Source organism: Bufo gargarizans, chromosome 10 (assembly GCF_014858855.1).
Source record: "Bufo gargarizans isolate SCDJY-AF-19 chromosome 10, ASM1485885v1, whole genome shotgun sequence".
NCBI classification, from domain to species: Eukaryota; Metazoa; Chordata; class Amphibia; order Anura; family Bufonidae; genus Bufo; species Bufo gargarizans.
Window position 1 is genome coordinate 49,165,847 of NC_058089.1, and position 24,496 is coordinate 49,190,342.

The 24,496-nt window shown below is 44.8% G+C and overlaps 1 protein-coding gene across 1 annotated transcript in view; it reads right to left on the bottom strand.

Annotated features, from left to right (window-relative positions):
- Positions 1-13,838, bottom strand: part of PPFIBP2 (PPFIA binding protein 2) — a 165,501-nt gene extending 151,663 nt beyond the window's left edge. Inside the window, exon 1 of the mRNA XM_044270637.1 lies at positions 13,741-13,838. The gene's annotated coding sequence lies outside the window, so the exon portion shown is untranslated. The remainder of the gene's footprint in view (positions 1-13,740) is intronic.
- Between the last annotated feature and the right edge of the window lie 10,658 nt (positions 13,839-24,496).

Genomic DNA, 24,496 nt, shown 5'->3' on the forward strand with positions numbered 1-24,496 from the left:
TAGTTTGGGACGTGTTCTTGCTTAGAAGAAATGCAAATGTCCTTAATAAACGACACTTGTTATAAAATAGTGGAACTTTCTTACAGAAAAGCAAGAGAGAGAGAGAGATCAATATTATCCTCACTTGTTGCAACAAGGAAGGCTAGAATAGCGATGATGATCTCTGGAAGGGACTATTTTATACTTTGAGGATTTGCCTTTAGGCATTATATAGAATTACTAGGAAATGTGTGAACTCTTAAAGGCTATGTACACCTTTGGAGGAAAAAAATTTATGATTGCATTTTACTCATTTTGGGCCAAAAATCATTTGTGAATAGATTTTCTGCCTGATAATGCTAATACTGCCTCCGATTGCCCGATGAACGAGCAACGTTCATCGGGCAATTCAGATCTTTCAGCATGCTGAGAGATCAGGATGTGTCGTGTCTAATTTAAATCTGCCCCCGGCACACCGCTGCCCTGCATAGGGACGAGCGATGGCATAGCGATCATTCCTCCCTATGCTGTGGAGGACAACGCTGCATGTAATAGCTGCGGTGTCCTCTGCTAGCTATCTTGGCGATTGCTGGGAGAGGACGCTTCCCTCCCAGCAATCGCTTGCAGCATCGGGTTGTCTAATGTACCCTTTGCTTTTACTTTGTGCTGGTCATCTAATAAACCTTATCTCTAATTGACAAAGAGGTCATAAACACTTATTTAAGCCACATTCTTATTAGTAAGATAAGAACTGAGCTATAATGAGTGTTTATAATGTCAGAGATAAGGAGCCCATCCGATTGGCTGGCTTATGGAGCAGAGAGAAAATTCAGATCCCTCTATCGGAGCATCTCAGCCCTGTAGGGAAAAAAGAGCTCCATATCTTTAATAAAGACCAATTTAAAAATGATTTTAGCTAAAAATGAGTACAATGCAATAATAAAAAATTGCCCCCAAAGGTGGCCATAGCTTTTAAAAGAGGACCTTTCACCTCTTCCGACATGCCTGTTTTAATAGCTTCATGCATTCTCCATGTAGTAACAATTCTGGAACATTTATTCTTATAACTATATGTTCTGCCGTTCCTCTATTATTTCTACTAGAAGTCATGAATGAATTGCTAGCAGTCTGCAGTAAGGGTACAGAGGGGTGGTAACCAGTTTGGGGGGTTGTACCTGCACATTCTGAAAATGGCAGCACTGATTGGATAGAGTAAGACTGTGCAGGGACACGCCCCCAACTGGTTACCTCCCCTCTGTACCCTTACTGCAGACTGCCAGCAATTCATTCATAACTTCTAGTAGAAATAATAAAGGCATGGCACAACATAGAGAGATAAGAATAGATGTTCCAGTAGATGTAGATCGTTGTTACATGGGGAATGCATGAAGCTATTAAAACAGGCCTGTCAGGAGCCGGGACGGGTCCTCTTTAAGTGTTTCATACTTTGCCTGAACAATTTAGACATTTTATAAAATGCCTGATTTCATACATTGCCTGTAACATGTACTCAGTGTGTAGTTCACTAGTAACAATCATGTTGTAAGGCTTTAGGCAGTGTCCCAAACCAGTAAGACAAAAAGGGATTACAGTTACTGGTTTATTTTTAGAGCCTAAATGTCACAGCGCAGCGCAGCACAACAATGGACATCTATTTCATGCAGCTGCGTCTCTTCTGTCTCTTCGCCATGTGAATACATTATTAATAATTAAAGTGGATTTCCAGCGAACATCGAACACAAAAAAATAAAATAAATAAAACGATGTGTCACAGGGCGTACAAAAAGAGGGCTGTGTTGTTTTAGAAAATATTTAACCTGTGTTTTTAAGGACTCGTTCCTGTCTGTCTGCTCCGTGGAGTAGGAGGTATCAAGGAACGGCCCTGCCAGGACCTTCCTACTCAATGACTGTTTCCTGCACTCCATGGTGTGCGGAGTCAAGGGGCGCAGGAGAACACTGACTGACAGAAACATAAATTGGGAATAGAGATGAGCGAATTATTCGAAAATTCAATTCGTCTGCTTTGCCGAATTTTACCAAAAATTTTGCTTTGTGACGAATTACGCCGTCACGTGCGCATTTCTTTGTAAGTAGAGAGTGCAATAACAGGGAGCGGTTATTGTGCTGCTCCCCGTCATTGTACCTCTCAGATGCCGCATTCATCTCTGATCGTGGCAACTGATATAAATAACACAGTGTAAATTTAAAAAGTAAAAAACAAAAAAAACACACTTACCTGATCCAGTTGGTGGCAACGGGCCGGCCACCGCCCTCTTGTGTGGCCCATGATGACGCTGTCACGCCGGGCGGCGTGGTGACGTCGTACATCACTGCACACAGGATTTTGTGCGAGATCTTCAAGCAGGATGGTAGCGGCCAGCCTATCGCGAGCGAATGCATCAGGTAAGAATGATTTTTTTTTTGCTTTTTTACATTATTTCAGGTTAAATTGATTCGCTACCACGAAGCACGAGGAAATCCAGATTTGCAGTGAATTGAATTTATCCTGAAATTCGGATCGAAGTCCACTTTGTCCACTTAGACTTCGATTCGCTCAACACTAATTGGGATGTAGTGCTCAGATATTAAACTGATGTAATCACACTCAGGGCCGGTGCTACCATAAGGCAGACCAAGCGGCTGCCTTACGGCGCACCCTAGGGAAGGGCGGAAAAATGTGACATGGAGGGGGAGAAATGTGACATAGGGGTATGATGGCTTACATGAGGGCATGATGGCTTACATGGGAGACTGATGGCTGACATGGGGGGCTAATGGCTGACATGGGGGGCTAATGGCTGACATGGGGGGATGATGTCTGACATGGGCGTCTGATCTGAGGTCTGATTAACATTGGGGGTCTGATTGCTGGTCTGACCTGAGGTGTAATGGAAAATGTTTTTTTCTTATTATCCTCCTCTACAACCTAGGTGTGTCTTAGAGGGTGAAAAATACGGTCCTCAAACCAGCGATTGTCTGAAGCAGAGAGAAGATACCAGGACCACACAGAGGAGAAGCCAGCTGCTGCAGACTGGACCAGGGCCAGGTGAGCTGCGAGGGGGGCGCCAAAATGTAGCTTCGCTTGTGTTGGCAAAAATCCTTGCACCGGCCCTGATCACACTGGCTTGTAGCATGAGAAAGGAGACCAGGAGATCAGGCTACCGATCTATGAGACACCTCTGATCATAAAGGGCTTGTACCACTAATGACACTTACCATAGGATAAGGGATAAATTGTTTGGTTGTTTTGATCATGAGAACAGAGGGTCCACAAGTGCTGCCCCAACTGCCCGATGAGAATGGAGGGTGGTGTGCATGTGCATCCTCCTCTCCATTCACTTTTATGGGACTGCTGCAAGCGCTGTACTCGGAAAGTCCCATAAAAGTGAATGGTGTGGAGGATGTGAATTCGCATCACCGCTCCATTCTGATGGGGCAGTTCGGCAGCACTTGTGGACGCACTGTTCTCGTGATCACTAGGGGTCCCTGAAATCTTTATCTTTGCCTAAAGGTATGCTTTACAAAGTGACCAAATAGGACCCTTCTATAACTTTTTCCTATGTTGTTTCCTAGTATTAAAACTAAAAAGAGAAATAATTTCTAGTTGTCCCAGGAGCTCAGCCATGTGCCCTCCAGGGGGTGCACCTAGCCTTTCTGCTGCCTGAGACGAAAATTGAAACGGCGCCCCTCCTTTCCGAATGCCAATTTCTTAACTTAACCCCTTTGCCACAATCACAGCGATCGCCTCACCTGGCCTCATTGGTGGAGCACCCCTGGTCCCCTCTCCTTCTCCACCTCACTGTCATGGCTGGAGCTGGAGCTTCCCTGCTATGCCCTTTCTGCAGTAGGACTCTACGATGATGTTCTATAAAACCCAAGTGGCCACTGAAACCGGTTACTGGACTCACCATTAATGCCTGCATGTATAGCACAAGACTGCTGTGGCCAGCGACTGGTTTCAGCAATCACATGGGTGTACGGCACATCATGGCTGCAGCAAAGTATATAGAGAGGGTGATAGGAAAATGCATGAAGAACGTCAAGAGCTCCAGCGATTTATTTAAAAGAAGCCATCTTAGGCAGGGTGCTGAATCTCCTTAAAGGGGTTCTCCGGGAATTATGAAAATAAAAATACTTAAATATTACTTTATTCTAAATATATTCTCAAATACCTTTCATTATTTATAATGGCTTGTTTTGTCCGGGGAGCAATAATCGGGGGAAATAAAATGGCCGCTGTCCCAATTGTTTACACAAAACCTGTCCTGATCACATGAGGACAAGTTACTTTACAACACTGAGGTAAAGAGCTGCCTCATCTTCCTCCTCCTCAGGGGGTTATGATCCTGAATACAGCTGATAAGAACTTTAGCTGAATCTCTGGGGAATTTAGTTCATGAGGAGACATGAAGTACAGAGAGGACGGACAGGACAGACTGTGGTAATGGAGACTGCATACAAGTGCTGCTGCTCATTAGCCTCACCTCACCCTCCTCTTATGTCTCCTCATCTTCTCCATTCCCACAGAGATTCACCTGTATTCAGGATCATGATTACTGACAGGCAGAGCAGAGAGGAGGATGAGGCAGCTCTATGGCTCATTGTGGTGAAGTAACTCATCCTCCTGTGTGATTAGGACAGGTTTTGTGTCTACTAATAGGATGACGGCCATTTTATTTCTCCTAATGATTGCTCCCTAGACAAAACAAGCCATTCTAAGTAATGAAAGGTATTTGTGAATATATTTATTATAAAATGATATTTAAGTATTTTCATTTTTTTTTATTCCTGGAGAACCCCTTTAAAGAGACCAGTCCTGTATGGAGACTTACTGGAAGTAATCCACAGTATGGAGACTTATTGGTAATGCGCCATGGGAAACGAATATGCAAAGAGGTATCTCCCAAAGAAGTGAAACATCTCGCTAGCACCAACTTGTGTAAGTGGTTCCCTATGAGTCAAAATTCGACTTTTTAAACTACAGTAAGTCTTGGGATATGACACGAGAGTATTGCCAAGCCAAATATCTAGAGAGACGGTTCTATTTCTTTGGGAGGTACCTCTTTGCATATAGTTTTCCTATGGAGCTCTGCCAATAAATCTCCATACCATGGAGTTCCAGTAAGTCTACCAGCACCCTGCCTAAGATGCATCCTTGGCATCGCAGCCAGCCAGTCAGAATCCCACTCCTATACCATGAAAGAGCTGTCTATAGATGGATATCCGGTCTGGCTATATTCCCTTGCCATATCCCAAGGCTCGCTTATAAAGTCGGATTTTGACCCATAGGGAGCCCCTTCCACAAGATGCGCTAGTGAGATGGTTCTCTTTCCTTGTGAGATATCTCTTTACATATTGAAAGAAGCCAGAAAAACAAAAAACACAACCTAATAAGCAAAAACGGCAGGAGAAAAAAAAAATATATATATACAGCAAAGAAAAATAAAAATTCAAAAACCACAACAATACCCCAAAATGCAGAAAAACCAGCAGCAAAAACTATGTGTGGAAACACCCTCCTAGAGAGACACTCTATTCTAGCTCATGGGGTCCTGGGGGCTTCCTCAATAATATCCATATGACCCACTAGAGCATACGGACAGGGGTTGTCATCATGGAACAAGCCCTTTAATTCATGTCCGAAATTTGTACCGGTCCCGTGGTTATAATTAGAAATTTCTCTTGCTGGAGCGCGGTTTACTTTGCTTCACAGAAACTGTTGACAGAGCCCAGGTTTTGGCAATGCCCCACCGCATTTCCTTTCCACAAATTCCTTATGCAGTGTATTTAAGGAGTGTAATGAAGAAGCATCGGGTGTCCTGCAGAACATTCCGTCAACTCTCACATATAACAGTTCCTTACCCCTAAGTGATACCGTGGCTTGTGGACAGATTTGTGTTCCTTGATATGTAATTTGTAAAAATATACCGTATCTACAAACAAAACAAGAGATGGGATTCTTTGGAAAGAAACTTCCGCGAGGCCTGAAGCCGTCCAGATAAATGGAATATTTGCCTTCAGATTTTATCTACTGGTAAATAGCAGCCGGTTCTTTTTGGTGGCAGCCTTGACTAGGCTTTGCCCTGCGTAGGATTATTGCAGTTTGTCAAGCCCTGTACTCATCTATCACAGTGACATTTTTTATTCATGACTCTATTGTTATACACTGGCAGTATTTGGTTTTTCACAATCCCAACCCTTAGGGGCCACGCATGACCTATAACTGGCACCATAACCAAGGTAGATAGAAGACCTGAAAATAGCTTATTTACTCTTGTAGATTTAACCCTCAAAGGGGTTGTCCGAGATTTTGAGGATGTGATGAACGTCCATCTCCATCCTACCCCCCCGGCCAGCTCTTCCTAGGCCAGTGACATCACATATATTGGTCACGTAGCCTAGGAGCGGCTCAGCCCCATATCAGTGAATGGAGCTGAGCGTGATACCAAGCACAACCGCTATACAATGTTCGGCACTGTGCTTGGTGAGGTGGCCTAGGTGCGGCTCAGTGCCATTCAAGTGATGGGGCTGAGCTGCTATACAAAGCACAGCCGGTATCCAATGGATGGCACTGTGCTTCATAAGCTGCGAAGTGACAACTCCCCTCAAATAACAAGGGGGCACTTCCTCCATCTGAAGAAAAAGGGTGACATTAGTTTTCTCACATGTGGATTTATGTATCTCTCACTTATTTCTGGGCAACCACTTTTCAGATGAAGGCTGCTGGGAATCATCTACTCACTGCAGTTCTGCAGCACATCGCTGTAAATTGTACATGTCTCTTAAGGCGGCCACTACAGGAGGAACGTGGTATTTCATGGTGTCCTCCAGAGCTCTTTGCGAATAGGAGGGAGGCCCTGGTCTCCAAAGTCCATATGCCCTATTGTCGTATATGGGCAGAGATTTTCCTGATGTGACAACCCCCCTCAAAAGACAAGGGGCACTCCCTCCATCTTGAGAAAAACAGTGACTTGAGTTCTCGCACACATGGGATTTTGTATCTCAAATGTTTTTTCTGGACAACCACTTCTTAAATGAAGGCAGCAGACGATCATCTGATCTCTGCAGATCGCCGTACGTTGTACATTTCTCTAATAGCGGCCACTACAGGAGGAACTTGGTATTTCATGGTGTCCACCAGAGCTCTTTGCTAATAGCTTTGATTCTCCAAAGTCCATATGCTATATTGTCACATATGAGCAGAGGTTTTCCTGATGGGACGCCCCGTGTAGACTGGGACAGAGCCGCTCTCCAGATCAGTGATTCTTTTCTTGAATTACTGCTCATACTTTTCAATCAACATAACTGCTGTCTATTAAGGCTTAATTATTGGCCCCTAGAGAGACACAGACAGAAAAAGAAGCCGTCCTCGCTGAATGTATAATGTTTCACTTGTCATTAATCAGTACTATGACTGCTGCCCACGCTGGCCACAGCGGTCACACAATTATGTGCTGTCTGGGATGGCGGGGCACTGCTGTGTATATGGGCAGTACCCAAGCAGTGCCAAGTGCAAAGGGCTCCTGTGAATATATTACACACAAATGTGGCCACTGAAGAATCTGCTCTTCTGGTCATAATAAACAATGTAATAGAAAGTGTAAAATCATCTAATATTTTATTCTGCTTTTTTATCCCAAATGTTAACCTCTAACTAAACCGTATAATGACCATCGAAGGCTGCTATTACAGTGGCCATCTTTCCACACACCCTGGGCGGCATATAAATCTGTCGTCAAGCACAAAGATGCATTAACTTTCCACTTCACAATCTCTTTCTCCTCGTCTCCAACTTTGTGTCAGTCTTTACTTCAACTCTACCATTCCATTCATGAAACAAAAATATGAGGAATAACAAGGGCATCTGTCAGCAGATTTGTACCTACGACACCGGCTGACCCGTTACATGTGCACTTGGCAGCTGAAGGCATCTGTGTTGGTCCCATGTTCATATGTGCCCGCATTGCTGAGAAAAATTATATTTTAATATATGCAAATGAGCCTCTAGGAGCAACAGGGGCGTTGAAATTACTCTTAGGGGCTCTGCTTTCTCTGCAACTTTTGCGTCCTCTGCAAGTTGATTGACAGGGCCTGGCAGTGTAAACGTGATCACACCTGGTCCTATCAATCAAAGTGCAGAGGTTGTGGCAGTTGCAGAGAGAGCAAAGCCTCTAGGTGTAATGGTAACGCCCCCGTTGCTCCTAGAGGCTCATTTGCATATATCAAAACATCATATTTATCAGCAATGCGGGCACATATGAACATGAGACCAACACAGACGTCTTCAACTGCCAAGTGCACATGTAACAGGTCAGCCAGTGTCATAGGTACAAAACTGCTGACAGATGCCCTTTAAACTGTGCACATGGAATTGTATTAGGACACATATGTCCAGTCTATGAAAGCAATTAGCAGGTTTATAATTATTTTCTCTTGGAAGTCAATCCATAATTAGCAAAGTATGAGTAAGATCATAGTGCCCGTCACTCATCGGCTACTACAATCTTCCTCTTATCTCCGTCCAAGGCAGTACAGAGTATTGTGACGAGGAAGGCGGCATTCTGTTTCAACAGATGGCGGTGAATGTTTCCACCTAGGCTGAGCTATCACTATGTTTGTCATATGGTATAACTAGATGGCGGCACTGTATGTCCCACCGAGCCTGTGACCTGTCCCTGCATGTTCCTGTGATACACTGGAGCGGCCTCTGTCATCACTAGAGGTCTTTGATGTGTTACTACCTGCACGTCTGTCAACACGGCCATGTTGTCGGCACAGTTTGTGGGCTATCACTGTATTCTCACATGACGCACGGGGATTATTTATATGACTGACTGCAGAGGAACAGATGAGGGGAGCCCATAGACATGAACTAAAGAGGCTGTTCCCTTTGAAGAACCTCAGTTCTGCTACCAAGAATGTCGCTATATGCATTGTCTGGACATCATATTAATCACTATCCCTGTACTGTGACATCACTGTGATTATTATCCCTGTACTGTGACATCACTGTGTTTATTATCTCTATACTGTGACATAACTGTGTTTATTATCTCTGTACTGTGACATCACTGTGTTTATTATCCCTGTACTGTGACATCACTGTGTTTATTATCCCTGTACTGTGACATCACTGTGTTTATTATCTCTGTACTGTGACATCACTGTGTTTATTATCCCTGTACTGTGACATCACTGTGATTATTATCCCTGTACTGTGACATCACTGTGTTTATTATCTCTATACTGTGACATAACTGTGTTTATTATCTCTGTACTGTGACATCACTGTGTTTATTATCTCTGTACTGTGACATCACTGTGTTTATTATCCCTGTACTGTGACATCACTGTGTTTATTATCTCTGTACTGTGACATCACTGTGTTTATTATCCCTGTACTGTGACATCACTGTGTTTATTATCCCTGTACTGTGACATCACTGTGTTTATTATCTCTGTACTGTGACATCACTGTGTGTATTATCCCTGTGCTGTGACATCACTGTGTTTATTATCCTGTACTGTGACATCACTGTGTTTATTATCCCTGTACTGTGACATCACTGTGTTTATTATCTCTGTACTGTGACATCACTGTGTGTATTATCCCTGTACTGTGACATCACTGTGTTTATTATCCCTGTACTGTGACATCACTGTGTTTATTATCCTGTACTGTGACATCACTGTGTTTATTGTCCTTGTACTGTGACATCACTGTGTTTATTATCCCTGTGCTGTGACATCACTGTGTTTATTATCCCTGTACTGTGACATCACTGTGTTTATTATCTCTGTACTGTGACATCACTGTGTTTATTATCCCTGTACTGTGACATCACTGTGTTTATTATCCCTGTGCTGTGACATCACTGTGTTTATTATCCCTGTACTGTGACATCACTGTGTTTATTATCCTGTACTGTGACATCACTGTGTTTATTATCTCTGTACTGTGACATCACTGTGTTTATTATCCCTGTACTGTGACATCAATGTGTTTATTATCTCTGTACTGTGACATCACTGTGTTTATTATCCCTGTACTGTGACATCAATGTGTTTATTATCTCTGTACCGTGACATCACTGTGTTTATTATCTCTGTACTGTGACATCACTGTGTCTATTATCCCTGTACTGTGACATCACTGTTTATTATCCCTGTACTGTGACATCACTGTGTTTATTATCTCTGTACTGTGACATCACTGTTTATTATCCCTGTACTGTGACATCACTGTGTTTATTATCCCTGTACTGTGACATCACTGTGTTTATTATCTCTGTACTGTGACATCACTGTGTTTATTATCCCTGCACTGTGACATCACTGTGTTTATTATTCCTGTACTGTGACATCACTGTGTTTATTATCCCTGCACTGTGACATCACTGTGTTTATTATCCCTGTACTGTGACATCACTGTGTTTATTATTCCTGTACTGTGACATCACTGTGTTTATTATCTCTGTACTGTGACATCACTGTGTTTATTGTCCTTGTACTGTGACATCACTGTGTGTATTATCCCTGTACTGTGACATCACTGTGTTTATTATCTCTGTACTGTGACATCACTGTTTATTATCTCTGTACTGTGACATCACTGTGTTTATTATCCTGTACTGTGACATCACTGTGTTTAGTATCCCTGTACTGTGACATCACTGTGTTTATTATCTCTGTACTGTGACATCACTGTGTGTATTATCCCTGTACTGTGACATTTGTAGCTAGAGAATGTTGTTCCCCGTGGGCTGGAAAATGAAAGATTGTACATCCTGACTGAAAAGAGAGAGAGACCAGGCTCCCATACACAGCCTTGGGAAATCCCATACGCCATCTGTAAACGCTGCGCTTAAAGGGGCTTTATGAGACTTTTATCCAAGATAGGTCATCAGTATCTGATTGTTGGAGGTCCGACACCGAGGACATCAGCTGGTCAGCTATTTCAGAAGATACTGACTTTCGCAGTAGCGCCGAGGCCTTCTCTCAGCTCACCAAGCACAGCGCCGTACACTGTATAGTGGCTGAGCTTGGTATCGCACTCCAGCCCCATTCCCAATGGGGCTGAGCTGCGCCTAGGGCCTAGGCCATGTGACTGATAAATGTGACATCACCAGCCTAGGCTAAAGTAAGAGAAGGCCGCGGCGCTACTACGAGCACCAGTGCCTTCTCAAACAGCTGATCGGCGAGGGTCCCGGGTGGATAGGTCATCAGTATAAAAATCCTGGAAAACCCCTTTAATATGATCAATGCCTGTGTAAACCATCTAAATGGTCATGTGATGCAAGGGGAACAGGTTACTACTGCAGCCAGCGATTGGCTGCAGCGGCGTTAAGCATGAATTTTACATGTAGGAAGCCCAACTTGGAACCAAACCCGAGTTCGGGAAATTAGTTTTTACAGTAGAAATTGATTTATGAAGTTATTATGCGAAGTCTCCCAAGACTTTGTGAAGTAATAACCTCGGCTCATCTGAGCCAATACATTCTAATACTGTTCGGAGCCCCTGCTCCGTACAGTATTGGAACAAAGTTTTAATGCGAATCGACTTCGGATGTTTCATCCGAAGTCGATTCGCTCATCCCTACCATTGACATCACTGGACTCACTGCTGGGTGGAAGCCTCCGCCTAGCTTACCCATGGAGAGTCCGGAAAGTCTTCGGATCTCCCCCCAAAAAAAGCCTTTGCCCTGCGCGATTCAGCGCAGGGCAAAGGAGAGCATCAGAGCATGAACTGCTCCGATGCTCATGTCAGAGGGGCTGCCGGGGGAACCCGGACAACCCCTTTTATAAAAGGTGAACAACCCCTTTAATGTAGCATTCCTCAGCTCTCTAGAAACACAGAGGGAGTATTATTATTATTTTTTTACATTAATGGGGTTTTCAGTATTTACACATAAACAGGTGGCAGAGAGCAGTGAATGTGATAGATTAAAGTAGATTAAACCTGTTCAATCCCCCACTGCTCTAGCACCTGCTGGTCCCTGTTTACTCCCCTGCAGCAATACCGTACGTGCACACAGTACCACGAATCCCTAGTCTCAGTGTTGATACCGCCACGTACAGTCTATGAAAAAATAGCACCTGTCAGTTTTCAAAGCCAGGCGGACCCCATTGAAATCAATGGGGCCGTTTAAACAGAGGTGTCCTAGTCTAATGGTCATTAAAAACAGGTACACTGTAAAAAAAAAAAAAAAAAAAGAGAGAGCCTTTCAGGGGTTAAAAAAAATAATACTCATCTCATCCACTTGCACCAGCGAGAACTCTCGCTCCGCACTGGAGGCAGTAGGACCTGTCGTTCCCAGTGCGGTGATGTCACATGATCACCGTGGCAGCATCAGGTCCTGCTGCCTCCAGTATGGAGCAAGTGTTCCCTGGATGAGGTATTTTTATTTATTATTTACTGTTGACACAACTGGGGTATGGGGTCAACAGTAAAAGGAGTTGGGATTATAAAAAAACCAAAGAAATTCATCAGTTTTTAACACCCGTTAAAAACTGATGCAAAATGTCCATGAAAAACTGTCAGTTTATCCGTTTTTAATGTTTTTGTCTTGTGACTGTGCCCCAGGACCACTGAGGGCAGCGATTGGCTGCAGCAGTCACCTGTGCATGGAGCAGGGAACACTGGAACAGCAGTACTGGAGAGGAGGGAATTGATTAGGTTTCAAGTATAATTTTTTATTTCACATTCCCTGATTGTTGATAAATTCTTGCAAATCCCGGGCAACCCCTTTAAGTATTAACCCCTTTTATGTAAAAGCCCTGTTACTAAAGCAGACCAAATAATATTTCCCTAATATTGTATATGGCATAGCTGGTATCTCACATTTACCCCACACTATTAGGGCTCATGCACACGAACGTAATTTCTTTACGTGTCCGTTGCGTTTTTTTGGCGGACCATATACGGAACCATTCATTTCAATGGGTCCACAAAAAAAATGGAAATTACTCTGTGTGCATTCCGTTTCCGTATGTCCGTAGTTCCAAAAAAAAAATAGAACATGTCCTATTATTGTCCGCATTACGGACAAGGATAGGACTTTGCTATTAGAGGCCAGCTCCTCAAAATACGGACAATTTTGGTTTAGGCTACGTTAACACTCGCGTTTGGTGCGGATCCGTCATGGATCTTCAGAGGCGGATCCGTTCAGATAACACAACCGTCTGCATCAGTTCAGAACGGATCCGTTTGTATTATCTTTAACATAGCCAAGACGGATCAGTCATGAACTCCATTGAAAGTCAATGGGAGACGGATCCGTTTTCTATTGTGCCAGAGAAAACGGATCAGTCCTCATTGACTTACATTGTGTGCCAGGACGGATCCGTTTGGCTCAGTTTCATCAAGCGGACAGCGTTTTGGTGTCCACCTCCAGAGCGGAATGGAGACGGAACGGAGGCAAACTGATGCATTCTGAGCAGATCCTCATCCATTCAGAATGCATTAGGGCAAAACTGATCCGTTTTGGACCGCGCCCTGAACGGATCTCACAAACGGAAAGCCAAAACGCCAGTGTGAAAGTAGCCTAACATATTAGATATATACTGTTGCTGACACACATCTCAGAGAGGTGAAGGCATGACCTATTCATGCCCGACCTATGGTCACAGAACGGTCTGCTGCTCTCTAGTGAGAGGCTATTGCCCTCAGGCTCCCTCAGCCGCAGATCCGTTACAATGTATCACTGAGGTCACCTGACATCCGGATAGAACGTTCAGCTTCTCAGCGTTCCATGAACTTACCAGTGACGTCACCGCTCTACAGGTGCCAGGTACTGGAGCCCGGCCGGTGCCCTCCCTCTGCAGCTTCCCCTGAAGTCACCAGTCCGTGCCAGGCGGCTGCTGCTCTGTGCCTCACCTCGTCTCCCCTCAGTGCCCGGCTCTTCCCTCCCCTTCTCCAGTATCACAGTCCTGGCACATGCTAGTTTTTTGGCAGTTGACATTGACATAGATCAGCCTGCGGGGGCGCTGTTGTCATTTGTGTCTGGTCAAATGGGTTCTATCCTCTTCTTAGGCTACTTTCACACTTGCGGCAGAGGAATCCGGCACAATGCATGCAAACTGATTGCATTTTAAGACTGATCAGGATACTGATCTGTCTTAAAAATGCATTGCAGGAACGGATCCATCTGTCTGTTTGTCATACGGAAAAACGGATCCGTTTCGATTTTTGTTTCACATTTTTACCGGTCTGCGAAGGACGGATTCTGAATTCCGGTATTCTGAATGCTGGATCCGGCACTAATACATTCCTATGGGGAAAAATGCCGGATCCGGCATTCCGGCAAGTCTTCAGTTTTTTTTTCCGCCAGAGATAAAACCGTAGCATGCTGCGGTTTTATCTTTTGCCTGATCAGTCAAAAAGATTGAACTGACGACATCCTGATGCAAAATGAACGGATTACTCTCCATTCAGAATGCATGGGGATATGCCTGATCAGTTGTTTTCCGGTATAGAGCCCCTGTGACGGAACTCAGCGCCGAAAAAGAAAAACGCAAGTGTGAAAGTTTAGTGAAGCTAAAGTGGGCATTGGGGGAGACAGAGGGGTCCTCTGTATATTTTGAAGTAAGCCATTAAATTAGGGTCAGGTGCACACACTGGGCATTTTTAGTATTACTCTGAAAACTGGCACCTGAGACACTGGCTGTGGGAAGAAGCACAAAGTGCACAGGTAATCAGCATGTAAATCCCATGCAAAAGTAGCTAAGGATATGCCACCTATTTGAGATACTTGCCCATCAGGAGCCCGTTTGGGCGCTTTAGCCCATTGAATTCAAAGTTGAAGTTGGCTAACCCAGTTCTGTTTGTTGAGGTCTTATGGGAATTATAGAGGCATTTGCTGCTGGAACCAGTGCACCCCTCTCCCCCAACATCTGGGACCAGGGGTGGGATTCAAATTTTTAACAACAGGTTTCCTACTCAACACATGCATACACATACACCATATATATGCAACACACATACACATAAATACACCATATACATGGTACACATACATAAGTACACCATATATACATTACACACACATACCACCCAACTAGGAAGCTAAACTTTCAGCGGCGCGCAATGGAAGCGAACATCTCCAGCTGCCCTGCCACCGCCAGAGCACCGGATCAGGACTCAGTCGGTAACACGGTTCTCCGATCCAGTTGTAATTTTAACTAGGATAGGTCATCAATATCTGATATCGTGAAGCCACGCATCGTCGGACTGGTCCTCCAGAGTACCAGAGGATCAAGGGTCCAAGCTCAGACAATAAGGGACCCCTATATATACATTGGGTGGGCCCTCAGAATCATTTCCTCTGGAGGGCGCAAAAGACTTCAGTCCAACACTGAAGCCATGTGTGAGACAGTGGTGTCCCCGATATGTAGTAGGAAAGCCTAAAACTTGGGGCATCCCTCAAAGAAGGGGCTTGACCAAAGGAGAACCCTAGATGAGTTTGTTAGACATGGAACCAGGGAATTGGTTGCAGCAGATCCCCCAAAAAGCTCATGCGAGATACACCTGAGCCTGAGGCGACATCAGGCCAGACAGACTGTTACGCCTCATTAGTCGGGTTGCAAAAGACTTTAGCCATATGGCGGGTTAACAAGTATTTCTTCTACGGAAACCCCGTTCCCATAGGAGGTGTGGTATATCAGTATTTAACACCTGAGGCTGTGATGGCTAACCTCCGGCACTCCAGCTGTGGTAAAACTACGACTCCCAAGATGCACACTTGCTTGGCTGTTCTCAGAACTCCATATAAATGAATGGAGCATGCTGGGCAGGGGTGCACCTAGCCTTTCTGCTGCTTGAGGCGAAAACTTAAACGGCCCCCCCTCCCCCATACCAATTTCTTAACCTAACCCCTTTGCCACAATGAAAGCCCTTTTTGCCCATTGCCCTTCTGCTGCCCCCCTCTAGCCCCTTCCTGGTGCCCCTCACCTGGCCTCATTGGTGGTGCACCCTTGATGCTGGGAGTCGTAGTTTCACCACAGCTGGAGTGCCGGAGGTTAGCCATCACTGGCCTAAGGGGTCTGCTGAAGGTGAACTTAGCTGGGAGGCCTGATTGTGGGCACCATGAGATTCAGCAGTGGGTTGGCAGCAGAAGGTGGGCGGGTGGAGAAACCTCATCAGGTGCCTGAGGAACTGTCATTGTCCTGAGTGTGTAGTAGGCCTTAAAGCATAAGTCAATGTGAGCAAGTGAGCCTGAGTGGAAGCTGCACAGATTTTTAGTTTTTGGGACTTGAAGTGGAGATGGGGATCCAGAGGTGGTACCATGCAGCAATATATATGAAGTGGCTGGTGCGGCCCTGCAAGCCGGTGCGTACATAGACCTCAATAATCTCCATTGCAAAACTTGATATGGGACCTCATTTGCCACCAATTTCCAATTACGTGTGTGGCAATCACTCCCAGGCAATGTAGAACGCAAAGCACAACTCTCAAGATTCCTGACAAATGAATGTTTTTTTTTTAATAAGCAAAATAAATTTTAATAAAAAAATATAATAAAAAAAGTTTCCCTAGGCCTCACCCACCTTATTCGACTTCTGTATAGGAAATAGTGGAGTGGGGTGTCCAGGGTTGGATTGGCCCATCAGAGGATCCTCCGGGGGGCCACGAAGGTCTAGGAGGGAAAAATAATCAAGCGTTTGGCTGCCTTTGGAGACAATCATTTACTATTCTGTTCTATTTCTTTGATTCAAAACCTATTTCATATTATTGATAATATGGGGGCATGGCCTTGAGAATATTTTGGGCCCAAGGAACCTCAGTGTGACCCTGGGTGCTCTTCTTTAACAGGAAATTTCTCAATGTATTTACACCAGACAAATGACATAAATACACTGATGAATTCTCAGCCTTATTTTACATATTACAAAGATGTATAACTGCAGCCAACACTAGGGGGAGCTCCGTGTATAGGAGTTTATACAGTGCAATGGAAGCTACAATAATATGTTTGCACTGAGCTTCCCTTTATTGGCAGCTGCATAAAACTGCAGTGTTTTCACCTTCAAGCGGAAGGAGGGGATGGAGGTCATTACTGGGTCTCCCTCCCCCTGGGCCCTGTAGCAGTTACGTGGTCTGTCTTTATTGACGGTACACCACTGTCTGCAAGATACTACTAGGGACGGCGGAGGCAGGAGGTAGTGTGCCAGGGACCCACAGGTGCTGGGTTATAGCTGGTAACCACTTTGGGTGCACACTGTCTCTTGGTTCAGGATTGGACCGGTTGTAATGTTTTGCAGGATTCCAGTGTTTTGCTCCATTAAGGCCTCATGCAAATCGCGGATCCGCAAAACACGGACAGCCTTCAATATAAATGCCTATTCTTGTCCGCATCAAGAAAATAATGACGAGATCATGAATTCGCGAATATGACGAATATTCGCTCAAATATTTGTGAAATATCGCGAATTCCAATATTGCCCCTGCCGCTCTTCACTGCTCGTTGCATTAGAAGTGGGTCAGACACAGGACTGCGTACTTACTGTACGATAACGCAAGTAGGTCACTCGGTATCCAGTAACCCTGAGTACGGCTGGTTCTTGTTACCGGCAGCAGCCTCCTTCAGTGCGCACAGAGAAGTGACTGCATCTTCAGGCGGTCGTACACCTCTCGTTCTGCTGACCTCCCATACACATGCATGCTCGTCTCGGCTGAGCATACATGTGTTCTTGATTGGAAGAGGATATCAAGCCACTGCCAACTGCCGTCAGCACAGAAGATCAGACATGTTGAAATCCAACAGCCAAATTCTTTTTTCACCCCCCCAACATCTGCGCTCGGTGATGAATTGGATTTGGAACACGAGATGGTTGGCTGGCCTCCAAAATCAGTAGGTTTTGCCAGTGTGAACGCCGTGGACCTGCTTGTGCTTTAGCCCATCCAATGGAGAAGTGTTGAGCGAATTGAAGTGAAATAAATTAATTGACTTCGATCCGAATTTCAGGAAAAATTTAATTCGCTACAAAGTCGAATTTCCACGCGCTTCGTGGTAACAATTTTTCCTGAAATGTCGGGAAAAAACCCATGCTCACTTGATTCCTTTGCTCGTGGAGAGGCCGTCGTGGCTATCTTGATTGATGAAACTGCGCAAAACCTTGCGTGCGGTGACGTGATGACATTACCACGTCATCACGCTGGCTGGGCACGGTGACGTCGTCACAAGATGGCTGCGACGACCTCTCCCCCAGCAAATGGTGAGGTGAGTATGTATTATTTTTTTAACCCCTGAAATACCTCAATGTTAAGCCTCATGCACACTACCGTTGTTGTTTTCCGGAAATGGGGTTCCGTGATTTGTTTCCGTGTGTCTTCCTTTATTTTTGGAGGATCACCAGACATGAAGGAAGGTAAAAAAAAAGTCTAAGACAGGTTTGCCATGCAAATGATAGGAATAAAACGGACGCTGACGCGGACGACAATCTTGTGTGCTTCCGCATTTTTTAGCGGTCCCATTGACTTGAATGGGTCCGTGAACCGTTTTCCGCGGACAAGAATAGGACAGGTTATATTTTTGGGACGGACTGGAACCACGGATCACGGACGCAGATGCCAAACGGTGCACTATCCGCATTTTCAATGGAATGAATGGGTCCGCATCTGAAACACTAAAATCGGTTGAACGGACACGGAGACAAACAACGGTCGTGTGCATGAGGCCTTATTGTAATATGCCACAATCAGCAATGAACGCGCATATGAGGGGTTCAATGATGGGGGACGGCGCGATGGAATGCGATTTGTGACAAATTCCATCGACCCCCTCCGCTGTTCTCTGACAGGACACCACGAGCGCCTACAACGGACATGTCTAAGGCCGCATGAACTGCAGCACGGCTGCCCATTGAAAACAATGGGAGGCAGATTGAGCATGACTCCCGGAGGCCTTATGGCACAGAGTCTGCGCCAAAATCTGCCGGCAAAAAACTCTATGTGAACGGGAGAGTACAGTATGTCTGCAAATTGACAGGTTCCTCACTTAACTGGAAGGAAATGGAATCCAAATATAAGAATGTAAGGGAATTTCTTAAAGGGGTAATTTAACTAAAAGCATTAAAGGGGTTATTGCTTGTGTTCCCCTGTTTGAATGGTGTGCGCACTGCCACTCGGTTCAGCTCTATAGGGGAGATAGCTGAATGCTTGTATTTGGCTGATCCGGCAGCCCCATTAGGTGAACAGAGCGGTGGACAGGCATGTATATCTGCCACATGGGCCCCTGTTCTAGTCATTGACAGGGGCCCCAATGGTCAAACCCCCACCGATCAGACACTTATCCCCTGTGTTACTGAGACAACACCTTTACCAACATACAGTATTTTTGGGACATGCCATCAATGTTCAATCAGTAGTGGTCTGACCGCCGGGTCCTCAGCTGACACTGTCCTGGCTCGATGCTGTCCTAGCACTGCTGTGATCAGTAGGCGGCTTAGCCCCACTAGTTGGACATTGATGACCTATCCTAGTCTGCTGTCGCCTTGTTATAATGTACAGGACGTTCAGAGCTCCCTATAGCTATTTCGATCCAGCAGAGACATGGATTGTTGTAGGGCAGCCTGGTGGGAGCAGCACATGCGCAGAGTACAGGCTGTCATAAACAGCGGCCAGTAATCTACTTGTGCACTTATGGTAGGATATTTCAGATCGTCAGTCCTGGACGTGCACTAGTGTAACACTGCCATCGTTATATTGTGCGATTGCTACTTCAGCAATTCTATAATGTACTACGTATAAATCAATCCATGAGGAAACGACATTTTAAAATCCACAGCTGCTTACAGCCAAAGCAAATAATAGGAAGTATCCCAGTCCTGGTCGAAGAAACGTGAACGCTTATGTTGCCATAGCTTTTTCTGATGACCGTGTGCAATACACTAAATATAGAGAGTATTAAAGTCATGATTTATGCTGCTTTATGCTTTTCATGTTGTACTTTTCATCGTCTTTTTGTCTTTACTTTACCTACTAGTAAATCCAGTGATTGTTTTGGTCTTTTGTGCCACCTTGTGGTTTATGTTGAAATTGCAACTTACAAAAGTTGAGAAAAAAAGGTGTTCACTACTTATTATTTGGCTTCTCTCATCAGTCCACTGCCAGTCACAAATTGATGGGCTATCTATCCTAACGATAGACCAGCTGAACACGATTACAAAAAGTCACCCATGTTCTATTGACCTTAATGAATCTTGATAGATCATTTTTATTCTGCACTGGATGATGCCGAAGGGAACACTGGAATGAAATAATAATCAGTAGGATCCATCAACAGATTTCTTCCTCTACATTTTGACAATAAAGTATGAACAACAGCAGCAGCTTTATTCTGATCTAGATCTGATAGAAGTCTATTTTCCGTGGCGGATGTTATGTATTTTAATGAGTGCAAATATACAGCAAAGTAAGGGTACTTTCACACTAGCGTTAGAGGAATCCGGCAGGCAGTTCCGTTGCTGGAAAAACGGATCCGTAATTTATTTTTTTCACGAGCAGACCGGAAAACCATATCCGTTTTTCCAGAACACTTTGTACCGGATGCAGCATTAATACATTTCAATGGAATATAATGCCGGATCCGGCATTCCGGCAAGTATTCCGGAATTTTGGCCGGAGAAAATTCTGCAGCATGCTACGGTATTTTCTCCGTCCAAATACCGTTATACCGTTAAAAAGTAACTGAACTGAAGACATCCTGATGCATACTGAACGGAATGCTTTCCATTCCGAATGCATTAGGACACAACTGAAGCGTTTTTTTTCCGGTATTGAGCCCCTAGGACAGAACTCAATACCGGAAAACTTTAACGCTAGTGTAAAAGTCCCCTAACAAAATTCTGCAAGAACTGATCAGACTCGAGACATACCGAGATTGAGTTAAAGATATGTTTATAAATACAGTATATTACAGTTTCCACGTTCTGTATTGAAGGTTCTGCTTCTCCCATCCATTGTATCACTTGGGTATTGTCACATTGACCAACATTAGATACATTGTAACATCTCAAACTTTCCTTACATCTCTGTTTACTAAATGGTTGCATTCTCTATGAAATAACATTTTTGGAGCATTTCTTGCTTACAATTCTGCTTTCTGTTCTTATTCCTGGAAATGCACGAAAAAATTGACAACTTACCATTCCGTTTTTCGGCAGGTTGTTTCACTGCACACTCAGCAATGACAGTATCAGACGTTGTGGGAACAAGAAGAATGGTAACACCCAGTCAGAGTCAGTAAAATTCAGTCTGGTGGCCCAATGCATAGCTGCAAGCAAATGCTACCTGCTCATACAGAGGCAGGCAGCAGCAAGATGCCCAAGATGGTTGATTATGGAGCCCCTGCATTGACCCTGAAAAGGTAGGTCACTGGGAAAGGAGGATACAGGCTGGCATGCCTATGTGCCTACATATCTTCTCTGCAACCCAATGCATCTATTATAATAAACTGGGTAGTCTCTTAAATAATCTACCCATTTTTTTTTATATGGATGCATGGGCTGGTTGAGATTGTGTAAACTGCTTATTCATATGTAGTGCGCCAATCTACTGTGCCATGTGCCACTTGTGCAAGGGATGGAGTGCTGGGGACCCACCCTTGCTCAGGGGCCCACCAGGGAATCCACCTGCTCCCCTGTGGGGTAGTCTGAGCCTGTGCCCAGTTGTCCATTTATTCATGCATTTTCAGGAGGGATAACCGGAACATTGTTATTTCATTGGAAAACCAGCATTTACTAAAGCAATACCTTTTAAGATAGCTGACAGGTCCTACACATGATCGGATCATCTGACTTGGAAATCTGGCATGTCAGTTGGCCACATGTCCTGAATGAATGGGTTAAACTTGAAATGGAGTCTCGTGTTTTGGCCACCCCCAGCAGCTAGGAGGTTTCCAGCAATTGTTTACCATACTAACCACTAAGGCCTCTTGCACATGACCGTATGGCTTTTTCAGTATTTTGCGGTCCGCAGAAAAACGGATCCTGCAAAAAATACGGATGATGTCCGTGTGCATTCAATTTTTTTGCAGAACCGAATAGCCGGCCCCTGATAGAACAGTACTATCCTTGTTCGTTATGCGGACAATAATAGGACATGTTCTATCTTTGAACGGAACGGAAATACGGAAACGGAAGTCATGCGGATCCATTGAAATGAATGATTTCGTATACGGTCCATATACGGAACGCAAAAAACTGAAAAAAAACTGTGGAGCTGTGTCAACTTACAGGCCCTAAAGCAGCTTGTTTGTCTGGAAAGCTGACCATTGATGATATACAGTATATATGGCAGCTCAAAAACTTGAGATTGAAAACACAGTGGGGGAAACTTTCTCAAAACTAATGCAAAAGATAAGTGGAGAAGTAGAAATGCTTCACAACAACCCCACAAATTTAAGTTTTGTGAGACTAAGGCCTCTTTCACACTTGCGTTGTCCGGATCCGGCGAGTACTCCACTTGCCGGAATTACACGCCGGATCCGGAAAAACGCAAGTGTACTGAAAGCATTTAAAGACGGATCCGTCTTCAAAATGCTTTCAGTGTTACTATGGGCAGCCAGGACACTATTAAAGTCCTGGTTGCCATAGTAGTAGTGGGGAGCGGGGAGCGGTATACTTACCATCTGTGCGGCTCCCGGGGCGCTCCAGAGTGACGTCAGAGCGCCCCATGCGCATGGATGACGTGCCATGTGATCACGTCATCCATGTGCGTGGGGCGCCCTGACGTCACTCTGGAGCACCCCGGGAGCCGCACGGATGGTAAGTATGCTGCTCCCCCACTCCCCACTACACTTTACCATGGCTGCCAGGACTTTAGCGTCTCGGCAGCCATGGTAACCATTCAGAAAAAGCTAAACGTCGGATCCGGCAATGCGCCGAAACGACGTTTAGCTTAAGGCCAGATCCGGATCAATGCCTTTCAATGGGCATTAATTCCGGATCTGGCAAGTCTTCAGGATTTTTGGCCAGAGCAAAAAGCGCAGCATGCTGCGGTATTTTCTCCGGCCAAAAAAGTTCCGTTCCGGAACTGAAGACATCCTGATGCATCCTGAACGGATTTCTCTCCATTCAGAATGCATTAGGATAATCCTGATCAGGATTCTTCCGGCATAGAGCCCCGACGACGGAACTCTATGCCGGAAGAAAAGAACGCAGGTGTGAAAGAGCCCTAAGATGAACTATGAAATCACAAAAGTATCAGATTACAGCTGCCCATATAAGTCATTGGAAAAGGGAGGATGAGCGAGCTACACAAGAGAGACACAGGGACAGAGACAGGAGCAGCGAATAGTAAGTATTTTTACTACTTCTGCTTAGTACTTCTCTATAATATCCTCCATGCTCTTCTGCTTCTCTGTATTTGAAACATAGTGATAAGGGAATGGAATCTCCTCTACCTTCTGTGTGCAGTCTATAGGAGATATCATAACAGCTAACCTCTACCCACTAGCTCAGGGTCAGCCTGCAGAGGGGAAAACTGCAGAATACTTGATTTACATGTTGTATAATTGCCAGAATAGTCTTATTCTTCATGCAGTGACTTTGAATGAGAAGCTGGTAAATTTCCACAGCTACCACAAGGTTTAAAGAAGAGCAGGTTTTGGAAGGAAAAAGGCTGATGTTGTTTACCACCGAAACCAGATAGTCGGACCTTTTGAATCTCTAGTTTAGCTATGTTGTTATGTCTGAAAACTTGTTTGTGTCTGGAAAAACTGCTCTGTCATTGCCATTGAGTATCATTGAAGCTGTAATGTAAATCTATGAGAGACGGAAAGTGTAACATTGTATCTGTTTGTGCTGAGTTTCTCCACTCCACCTCTCCCACTAGAAGGTTCTAATTTAGCCAGAAACTATATATAAGGAGAGCAGTCAGAGCCCTTGGGGTACTTTCACACTTGCGGCAGAGGATTCCGACAGGCAGTTCCGGCGGCGGAACTGCCTTCCGGATCCGTCAAAATGCATGCAAACAGATGGCATTTGTCAGACGGATCAGGATCCTCATCCGTATGACAAATGCATTGAAGTGCCGGATGCGTCTCTCCGGTGTCATCCGGAAAAACTGATCCGGCATTTATTTTTTTCACATTTTTTGCGGTCTGGGCATGCGCAGACCGCAATGCCGGATCCGTTTTGCCGGAACACTCGGGGCCGGATCCGGCATTAATGCATGTCAATGGGAAAATATGTATTAAAGTGGTTGCTGACCTCAGTGGGCATTTCGTGCAGACTCCCTCCCAGTGTGGCTGGACCCATGGAGGGAATCATACTTACCTGATCCCCGCCACTGGGTACTGGCTCCTTTGCGACCTTACCAGCTCCTTTGCTGTAGATCTCAGGTCTTCCTGCTTCAACATCTGGTTTGACCCAGGTCATGTGGCCACTGATCCCAATGACTGGCCACAGTGGTAACGTGTTCCCAATGCATCATGTGACCTAGTAATATGATGCATGTCAGGACATCTCAACACTGCAGCCAGTTATTGACTGCAGTGGCCTTATGACCCTGGATCAA